This window comes from Cupressus sempervirens, chromosome 4 (assembly GCF_028749045.1).
Source record: "Cupressus sempervirens isolate cs-2001-9-10 chromosome 4, ASM2874904v1, whole genome shotgun sequence".
In the NCBI taxonomy this organism is placed as follows: domain Eukaryota; kingdom Viridiplantae; phylum Streptophyta; class Pinopsida; order Cupressales; family Cupressaceae; genus Cupressus; species Cupressus sempervirens.
This window is the reverse complement of record NC_143121.1, coordinates 266,402,049-266,413,932: the sequence shown is the minus strand read 5'-3', so window position 1 is coordinate 266,413,932 and position 11,884 is coordinate 266,402,049.

Sequence of the window (11,884 nt, the reverse complement as noted above, 5' to 3'; positions counted from 1 at the left end):
TCCTATAACTCCCTCTATTTATGGTGTTAACTCTTCCTCCCTGTAGAGACAAAAAAAATGGATGATCTCCCTCACACCAAAGATGAAATTGTGGAAGTTTTGGAGGGCTAAGAGAAAGGCTCCTTTGTGACTAAAACTAATTGGACCCTACATATATCATCCCATTTTTTAACTCATTTTCCTCTAGGTTCTACTATGTATCCCCTACCCCCTAGTGGATTGAAGCTACATAGATGATCTAAGGGTGTATAGTGGGCCCTTGCATGGTCCAATTGCTAAAAAAATATGATGGAGTCATAGATTTGACCACTCTAAACCTCTACTCTATAGAGATGACCACTTGTTATAATAGGTTGAATGTAGTGGCTAGGTGGTCTCTATTTAAATTTGTATGATATGATGGAAGTGATGGGAAAGGTTTTTAACAAGATGGATGACTAGATGGATGAGGTCTAGTGGGAAGTGCTTAGGGAGTTAGGAGACAAGCACAAAAACTAGGAGAAGATATAGGGAAAGGTGGATGGCATAAAATATCAAGTACCCCCTAAGGAATAGAAGAATGAACTAGTAAAATCTATTGTGTCTATTACTAAGGTGTAGCCCTAGCTAGTATCCATTCCTAGACTAAGATGGAACGAAAAATTAGGAATTTGAAGGAAACCATGATAGAGAAATCCATAATGAGGAAACCAAAGGAGGAGACTTGAAAAAAGAGGTAAATTCAACTTGAGACTTCCCAGGGGTTTAGTGATTTCAAGCTTTCTCAGCCCAAGTTCTCCTTGCTATAGTAGCACAAGGAGCTACAAAACTCAGTGATTAATTTGTGTTTTGGTGTTGGTTCTTGATGTTTCATCTATTGGGTTTTCTTTTGTTTGTTAGGTGTAGTGATTTTGTATATTTTTTGTTTTATATAATTTCTTATATTTTGTTTGAATTTGCTAATTCTAGTCGATGGATTTTTGGTTGGGTCACTTCTCTTGATAGTTATGGCCTTTCTATTCTAGACTTGGTGTTACTTTCTATTTATGGGTTTGGAACTTTCTCACTCTCATTAAAAAAAATGTATTTTGATGGATAAGGATTGTGTTAGCAAACAAATTGTCTTTTCCTACTAAAACAATAATTCAATCTATGCCCAAGGCTTGGAAAATCCAATAAAGTTCATAACAATTAGGTAAATGTTGTGTGATTCATTTCCTCTAAATTTTATACGTACAACTCCCTTTATAAAAGATTTATCAATAAGCTAAAAAGATTAAAACTAACTAGATACACACTTTTTCCAAAAAGTGCATAAGGAACACTCATGTACTCTTGGGTATTGAGGTAAAAATTTACATATTCAAAGATTCAATGAATGAAAAGCTCATAGTCTTTCCACAAGCAAGTAAGACTTAACTAGGAATTTAAGCATTACAATGCTCAAACTAATTTTGGAGAAAGATAAATCAAAATGAACAACAAAGAAATAGTAATAGATATTATATAGAAGTAATCATCACAACTCAAAAAGTACCCATGATTAAATCTGGCTCATACACCAAGTTGTAGAACACAACAAATTATGATACGTGTGCGTGTGTGCGTGCGTGCATGCGTGCGTGCATGCTTGCATGCTTGCATGCATGTGTGCATGCGTGCGTACGTGCGTGCGTGCGTGCGTGCGTGCGTGCGTGCGTGCGTGCGTGTGTGTGTGTGTGTGTGTGTGTGTGTGTGTGTGTGTGTGTGTGTGTGTGTGTGTGTGTGTGTGTGTGTGTGTACATTCAAAAAGACTTCTTTAATAAAGTCATTTAAGAGACCACTTCTATATATACTTATATTTGTCTTTCACTATTTCTATATAATTAAATTAAATAGTACTAGCTTTATCAAGGTATATCTAGGCTACTGAAAATATAACCCTTAACTAGCTAAATGCTTCAGCATTTATAGTTTTTAACAAACCCAAAAAGGCCTGCATTAAAGCCTAGCCTTTCAGTGAGAAATAGTTATGAGAACAAGAAATAGTTTTGAAAGAAGATTGAAAAACAAAATAGAAAGTAAATATTTTCAAGTAAATGCCTCCACCAACCATCTCTCCACATGCCATGTTCTGCTTCACTAGTTTCCAGTTCCTGAAGGCATTTGAGAATTCATGCATTGCATGGGAGTGAGGATTTTTTAGACTAAGTAGCTTTGACCTAAAAGCATCCTTTTGCCACTTAAACTCTTTAATTTGGTAGCTCTATCTTAGCATGATATTTTTGTTCAAATATAACATTGATTTGATGTTTTCCAAAGTAATGAAGTCTCTAGAAGTAGGTGTGTTATTGTCCCTAATTCCTTTCACATTATCATTGAATTTTTTGGTTAAGAATTCAGATTCCATGTTGTCATCTTAAAATTGTAGGATCCTTATAGGATTAACAACATGCATATCCTTTAGGAGTTCTTTATGCATTCCAATGATTTTAGTTTCCATTGATTGCATTTCTTCAATGGCCACTTTGTAAATTGACTCCTTCCAACCCATATTTTCTTTAGGATGAACATCATGCATAAGTGCATAGTTTTCATTGGATTTTAATTCAAAAAATTTAATACTCTATATTTTTCAACCTCATAAACTTGGAACATAATAGCTTGGCATTGATTATGATCAGCCTCCCATACTGGCACAAGGGTTTGAATTTCACCTAACAACACCTCCCCTTCTACATACATGGTGATAAAATCTAGAATGAATTTACTACCTTCTTTTAATATAGATGCTACCCATTCCTATATTGCATGTGAGATTAGTTTACCCCTCTACATTTGCTTAACCAATCGTTAGTTGTCTAAGAAATTGGGATCAAAAGAATGTGGAGTTTGAACAAGTGGAAGAGCACCCAAATTCATCAAAAAATCTATATAAGAAGCCATAGTAATTACTAATGCCTTTATCTCATTCTTCTCTTTTCTATCCCTTTTTGATTGAGTTAGCATGTGGTCTGCAGAGAATTTAAGGATATCATTACCAGCGTATCTGGTAATGGCCCCCCCTTCTACAGTGGTGACCCTAAAGGCTTTAGCATCAATTTCTTTGCATTCATCTTTTTGTTTGTATGTAACAACTTCTACCATTACCTTTCTAGTTACTAGGGCCTTGATCAAGCACACATCACTCTTTATCATTTTACTCTTAGAACCACGAGCTACATATTTGGTTACAATATCTTTAATAGGGCTAGACATATGTTGCAGGTTTCATTTATTGCTAATGGAATTAGACAACAACCATGATGAGATAGTAGAAATAGTGGTCATCCCTTGACCTCCCCTTGGAGGAGTCATAAATTTAGGCTGATTAAACTTAGGAGCTTCTATTAACTACACATCACCATCTAGAGTATTCAAGAAGTTGAGTTCTTCTCCTAGACCTTGTCCTTGAGTCATTGTCTTTTCCTTCTAAATCTCTTGTTGCATGAGTGCCTCAGATTTAGTCTTGGACCTAGTTCTAGGGGTTGTGGTTTTTTTGGGAGATGGTGTTCTTTTCTACTTACTTGGAGCCAAAGTACTACCTACAACATGAGATGAAATTGGGATGTTAGAGATTAATGTTTTAGAGAAACAAACCACTTTTGGCAATTTTCCAGTTTGTTTATCATTAACAACCTTCATGTTGCTTCTTCTTAACCAGTTATTTGTGTGAGTGAGAATAGACCTAGTTCTCAAATTTATATCATCTTCCTCACGTTGACTCCAATCTAACTCTATTTTTTTTAGTTCACTTGCTTCTTCCCATCTCGGTTCAATGATATCTGAATTATCCTCAACTACTCCTTCCAATTAAAATTTTAGTTTGAGAGAATTTATTTGTAGAAATGTTAATCTTGAATGATCCTTATTTTTCACTTCTTCCTCATCATTACAATCTTTCCATAGATCTTCTAAATGTGAAACTATAGGTGACTGGCCTTTCAAACCAAGTACTTTAGCTGCAAAAAATTTTCTATCAAAATTTCTCCTTCCTTGGTAGGATCCAAAATTGAAAATGAGCAATTTTCTTCCAACCTCTAAGGTATTAATCATGTTGCTACAAGTTAAAGTACCAAGCTTAATAGGAAAAATAGACTCCTACTTTTCCTAAGATAAATTGTCTTTGATCACTAAAAATAATTGTATACAAATTTTAGCTATGATAAAATAGTCTAAAGCACATCGAGGCATTTTCATCCACTCTTCTTTAAATCCCTCTATTCATATGTATGTGAACTCAAGGAATTTAATAAAATATCTCTCATAAACTTAAATTAGCTTTTGGGCCTTCAGAGATATCCTCGACATCAGTATTTTTTTGAGGTTCAAATGCACACTTCCTATTAGCACATCACGTGTTTTATGGAAATCTTCTAACACTCTATCTCTCTAGAGCAAGGGATAGTATTGGTAGATAGTTACATCTTCATTCCAGGTTTCATGGGGTAGAGAGGTAATATTGTTGACACATGCAATATAGTAGGTTAGATAGGAAGACATGTGGAAATATTCTCAAGAAACCTTAGCATGTTTAAGTTGACTTCTTAGTGAACTGGCTATTAGTTCAACCAAATCTAACAATTGTTCTCCTTTTAGAATTATTTCTACATAAAAATACATCCAATCTTCAAAGAGAAAAACATTTCAAGAACCTTTAACCTAGTGGAATAATACCATGAGATCATGAACATGACACTTCATATGATCTTTGGTGAATATTTTGGGTAGTCTTGAGCCACCTTTATAATTATTCTATATCCATTTCCTACCTAGCATGTTATGATATTTATTTGGGGTTTCCTAATACTCAGCTAGAGACTTGGTAGGTCTAAAGGTAGCAAAGGTACATTAAGGAAAACACAATACTGATGAGATAGTCTCCCTAGAGATTGATAGCACTGGTTGCCCATCTTTATTCATAATACACCTAGTTCTCATATCATAGTGGTCAATACACAAATGAAGTGTCTTAAGACTCAAAAGGGAAAGGGAAAAGCCACAACTTTAATCAAATCACTTGTTAGGATTTCTGAACAACCATTAACTTCATCAGCTTGCTCAAGAAAATTTCCTTGTAACTTCTCAACCTTGATACCTTCCAATTATTATCAGAAATGACAACCCTCTTACACTCTAAACTTGAAATATTTTGCAAAGGAATATACAATAGATTTCGTTCTAAATAAATGAAATAGAATACCAAAACTACTTTTTTTCTTCAAAACACACACACATGAAAGAGCCATGGATTTCTTGTATTCTCATTTGTAATTTGCTGAGAGAAAACCAAACTTCTTTTCTTTTCTTATTTCTACTCCTTAAATTTTCTTTTTCCTATGATAAGACAATCAAATGGGAAACTTATGTTTTAAAAATGGAAGGAGACATACTAGTGAATATACTACCTCATTATCAGGTATTCATGGTTATTTAGTTGCAACTTAATTTGTATGCTTGAAACTATGACAAGAAACCTTCCTTAAATGATTATCTCTTTTGGATGTCCTTGTAATAATTACAAGTTTCTAAAAAATAATCTAACTACTAGATGAAAGATTTTCTCATTTTAAATTATGACAACAACTAATCTTGTGTCTTAAAAAAAATCACATTAGACAAGATCTTCAATCATTATTTCTAAAATTTCAATTAATTTCTCAAGAACTGATTGTCATCGGAGAATCATTAACACTTGTGCTCAAAAACCTTTAATAATAGTACTTTGAACTACTTCAAACCAAGGTTTGAAGGGGTTTAAAGGGGTTCAACCAAACATCTTCATTGTGCTTAGTGGGTCCCACTTGCAAAAAATGATTAGTGTCAAAATCCTTTTGTTGAACTACTTTGAACTACTTTAAACCAAAGTTCAAAAAGGTTCAAAGATGTTCGAGACATGAGAACTATGACAAACATCACCAGATTAATCTCTATATGCAAAGCCTAGTGGTATTCATAAGATATGAGACTAAGAAAGGGTTGTTTAATGTATGAATTCAAGCTTGGTGACTTAAAACTAAAGCTAACATATTGTTAAGCATAGATATCTAATTAATGATATTTTGCAATTTTGAGATTTTTTTTCTAATTTATAGTACTCCATGGGATAGCTTTCCTTATGTTCATAACAATTCCCTCTTGTTTCATATTCCATATTAAAAATATTAATAGCAATTAAAGGTTTCCTAACTTCATTTTTAACTTGGGAGTAAGAATTTTTAGTCAACAAATTAATGGTAAAATATTATATCTTATTAAAAAAATGAAATATTCATAATATTTTTTCTTTTTTATAGAATTATTTAAATTTCATAATTTTTTAATTAAACTATATGTTCTTTTATTTAAATACAAAAATGATGAAATGTGTTTGATAAAATAATAACATAAATACATAGACCATCAATAAAAATACATATTAACTAAAATCTTGAGCTGGCATTATTTGTCTCTTCCTTTCTTTCATGTTGATTGTCCTAATAATCATACAATTCCTTGAAGCATATAAAAGAGCTAAGAATGGATTCATCTTTAATAGTGATATGCAATGGTCATTATGGTATCTTCTTTTGTTGATTAGTCACAACAAAATATTGCTTTCTTAAGAAACTCATAAGTGACAAACAAAGAGTAAGTCCTTTTAACCATTGGAAACATGGTTCATCCCTATTTGACTATTGTTACAATCAATGAAGTGGTAACATATTTTGAGATGAAAATGAATGCATGTTGTTAGTATTGTTAATGTAGGGTGAGAATATGGGGGATATTTTTGTAGAATGATAATCATGGAACCCTTGACTATAGGAACCTAATTTAATAATAAAGTGAAAAGAAAAGAAAATTATACGAGATATTTTTAATGGAAAAAAGAAAACTCCTAGATATATTACCCTATTTGTAAAGGAAAAACAAGCTCTCCATATAATGCTTGGTCTTACAACAAAGGCTAAACTAAGTTCTTCCAACAAATTATCCAGGGTAAAAATGAGTGAATGGGTGAATTGTATAAGGTGAAAATTATATGAGCCACTATTACTATTTACATTCTTTGACATGATTTCAATTTAATGTAATTGATATGTAGGTTTTACTCTTTCTCTCTAACATCCCTGAACATGCTTGAATCAACCACACATAAAAAAGAAACTTCCTTGGTATCTCATATAGGAAACAGTAGATAATAAGTATATCTATGAAACAAATGCTAGGTATTACTAGTTGGAAATTTAAATTTAAGCTCATAGACCATAGACCCATTTCATTGATTTATAGAGGTCATAGGCCAAATACATAAAGTAATATGATGACAACATACTAAGAGTGTAGAAGACATATTAGCCACTATTATTGACATATGTGAGGGAGCATCTTCAACTATATGCAAAAGTATAGGACATGTGGATGACTTGTGCTATTGACTATAGCCTTGGTGTAACAAACTATAATTGTGGATTTAACAAATTTTTCTACACTTCCATAAACTATATTTGTGTTTGAAACTACTGAGCAACAAAATGCCCAATACCAAAATGATAACACTCATATAACCTAAGGATTAGCCAATTCCTATTAACAATTACATAAGTAAACCATTTGGACCCAACTTCAAAAAAACCAAGTTGGGTATACTTAGGGATGATTCTAATGCAAACTGTTGTATAAAAATTATCTTAGCTTCATTTTGATTCTCATCTTATACCCTTAGGCACATACACAGCTCACCAATTTCCTTGATGCTTTCGAGTTTATATGCATCCCTCATAAGTAGATCTGGTCATAATTCTCCTAGAGTTTTACAAGTATTTCTAGAAATAGTAGCTATCTAAGACTTAGAAAGTAAATGTAAATGAGTGGTGAACAAAATTATAACCTTGAAAAAAATGGAATGAAAATGAATTTGAATTTATAATTGTTTTGACATGTAGAAGCAGAATTTACTCTCAACCATCTATGATTTACATGACTAGTACCTTATCCATTAAGAACAAAGAGTCAAATATTGGTAGGAGATCTTGTTCAATTAACTTGTAATTGAATTTATCAACTGTAATCACATATTCCCATTCTTATGTGATATCCTTTTCATAAACTCATGAAGTCTACTGATTTTATTGAAGCATTTACATAATCCATTGAATTAAAAGCAATAACATAACCAATACACAACCCATCCAGACTGTATTCAATCAATTGAAGCTTTTTCAAATGATCTCAAAATTAAAAAATTCATGAAATGGAGATAGAAAATGGTGATACAGATCTAGTGTAAATACCCTTTTGCATTATCCTTTTTGCTAACTAATACAATAACTAATAGAAACTCAATGAAAAAACCATGAATTTATATTGATTCTATCATTTCTATTTGTCATCAAAATGTACATGACTAGAAGTAAACTCAAATAAAAACTACACATGACTGGACTGAATGTACTTTCTTGAAAATTGAAAACATACAAAAATTCAGACCATCACAATGCCTTGAAAACTCATTTATATAACATGCGTTGCAACAACTAAAGGGAAATTGTGAGTGACAGGTGTCCTTTCACAACACTAAGTACAAAAACCTTTTTCAAAATATCCTAGACACCTTAATTCAAAAGAAACAACAAAAGGCAATAGTAGATGACAGCTGAAGCATAAAATCTTTAACTTTGTCTTTTTCTCTAATTGCTCCCTATTGGTAAAGCTTTTATTTCTATGATTGCTTCCCAGACAATAACTTCTCTCTTGGTGGGCCACTCACACATCTTGGTTGTTACTAGTCCACTAATAGATTTTTGCCACTTGGCATCAGTGATTACTCTCCCTTTTGTGGTAAACCTATTCATTTCAGTTTCAACCTTGAATACGATATCAATAAGTTTGTTAAAAGTACATTCATCAGTATCACCTTAGAAAATGGATGCCACCTATGGCAAGTCTACAATATGGTCAAAAGAATTAGAACATTCATTAAAATCCTTTACTTTACTATTAGAATCAAGGATAGAAAGAATTAAAGAATGAAAACCATTTGTTAATACTTTCATTTTATTCTATATTGCTGCTAGTTTCCCTATGAAAAATTGCAACAAATCTTTCACCTTGTCCATCCCTTCTTTTACAGTAATAACTTTATCTAGCAGATCTGGATTTTTTGCTAATAATGGTATCAATCTGTCAAAGAATTACATATATGGTCCCCATTGTTGGAAGATTGGATCAAGCCATCCAATTGAATCCTTGCATACCTATTCTGCAAATTGTAGATTGATGAATTCACTATAGGCATCCTAAGATATTCTCTTCAGACTGCTTATTCTATGGCTTAGTACATTCATCATAACATTTTTCTCCATTACACTGTTAGATTGAGGAGCTTCTATTTCCACGTTGACCATAGACATTGGCACCATTACCCCTATAGGTATGTCCTCTATTTGGGCCTCTACTTCTACAGTGTGCCTTTCTTCTTCCACTTGCCTCGGTGCATGTTCTGCCTCTATTGTAGCCTTGAGTTTCTCTTTGAGGGTTGCCACTTCTTCTTCTAAGTTATGAATTTTCCCCTCCAACTCTTCTATTCTCTATTTCTATACATAGCTCATCTTGAACTCCTCTTCATACAATTTCCTAACATCTCAACATTCATAGTATACAGTAGCCAGTTTATGCTCAATTTCATCTACTTTTAACTCATTCATGAGTGCAAAGTGTTTGACTAGGATATAGATTTCTTTCCCAATAGTATTGTCTAATGTCCACACAATCATGTTTCCCTATGCAATTCCTTGTATATCCATCATTTTGGGCATTTTGGTGTCAGGGGCAACACTCCACACTACTAGGGTTTTGTATCTACATTAAATATTGATCCCTTCTTTAGTCCCTCACTACTAGTAGCTTCATAATTGATAGCTTTCTCTTGTCTCCTCATTTGAACAAGAACAAAATATTTCTCAATATCCCAATATGGTATCAAAATCATACCACTCATATGCACCAACTCACTGGCTTCTGCAGGGGTCATTGTTTCACTTTCTGGGTCATAGGCTAGTAGTTTATCCACTAATTCTTTATTTTTCTCTAGATCCTCTCTTGGCATGAGGCTCAATGTGAGATCATTTTGTTTTATTTTAGAAAGAGAGCTTTTAAATTCTAATGATTTGATGAAATCATCATCTTCCATAAACTTTTCGAATTGGATGAGCTAGTCATGCAATCTTGATGCTACAATTAGGAGATCACTAGAGGCTTTTCCTATCTCTATAGCCCTTTGATGTAAATAATTTTTCCTAATATCAGTGAAATAATCATCATTCCTTTGCATCACTTGTAAGGCTCTACTTACAACCCTCTCTATAATGTGCATTGTTTTCTACCTTTTATTGCCCTTTGGCACCCATGTTGAAGATGTTGGTTGCTACTCCTCTAACTCAACCTCCAAATGTACATTTTTCTTAGGGGATTCTCTATTTATAGTGGCTTCGTCTCCCTTTGGCTCATGTGGCATCTAGGACATGATGTACTCAAAATTTTCTGTCATCTTTCTTAGCTTGCCAGGATAGGGAATCTCTATATAAAAACCTTTAAAATCAGAGTTGGTCCTTCTCATGGCTTCCTCTACCTTCCTTATTTCACCATACTTTCTTAATAGCACATCAGCCTCCCCTGTGGTTACTATGTTAGCAATTAAATCCTTCATAGGGATTGGCTTGCTTGGAGGTAGGATGTATCCCCTAATGGCCTTAACCTCATTGGTAATATAGTTTTCAGGGTCATACATCATATAAAGCCTAGTAGCAAATATGTACTGGCCTAGGTACTCACTCAACTCCTCATATGCATTTTTTCCTATTTCAAAATCCCCTACCTTAAATGTTCTACAAAAAAATGTGGGCTTATGCAGAGAAGGAGGGATCATTTCTTTGTTCATCAATAAGAACTACCGAAAGAATTCAACAATGGCCAATCTCAGGGGTAAATATTTGGGTAGAATATGAGGAGGCTATGGGCATGCATATATTCTCATCAAGGTGCACTCCTTAAACAAAATGATGTCCCCCCAGTTATGATCTAATTTTGTTTTCTCATCTAAAAATGAAGGTCTAAGCAAGGTCTTCAAAACATTTGGTGCCCTAAATAAGGTATGGTCCAATTGCCTCATAATAACATAACTAAACAAACTAAAGAATACAAGTAGATTTGAATAATGGAAATTCTTATCCCAAATGCAAGTGCAAAGTTGCATAGGTAACTCACCAAATTCATTAGAAGTCTGATCAATGAATTTTTGGCTAATGTAACCAATGTTGTAATATAAGATCAGGTGCATCAGTAGTGAATAATGGTGGAACTTGAAATCCTTCATTTTTTCCTTCTTTGCATTGATAATTTGGCTGTGCATGTTGTCCATGATAAAGGACACATAGCCATATTCTTTATGGTGGAAGGGATCTTGTATGTCATAAGCCATTAGGAATAGGAAACCATAGACACAATCCTCTACACCATCACTTATCAGCACTTTCTGTAGCCCATATACTATGTTCTTGAAATAATTCTTGAATCTTCTCAAGGGAAAATGATCCCACACCTTTTTTGGAATCAGATGTACCTTTTTTACATTACAAGGAATGTGGGGCAGCATCACCTTGTTCACAAAATAGGTCTTATTGCTCCCAAATTTCCTTTTTAAGTCTTCAATGTCAATAGGCACATCCATCTGCCCTTCTAATAAAAAAGACTCTATGAAGGAAGTTCTATCCAGTGTACACAAAAAGATCCCATTATGTCTTTAGAATGTCTTGGTGATTGGATTTTAGGAATTTATCAGTGCTTTCAATAGGTCCACATTAGCAAATACTTCTGGGAATATCAACTTTGTCATGTTCCTATTTAA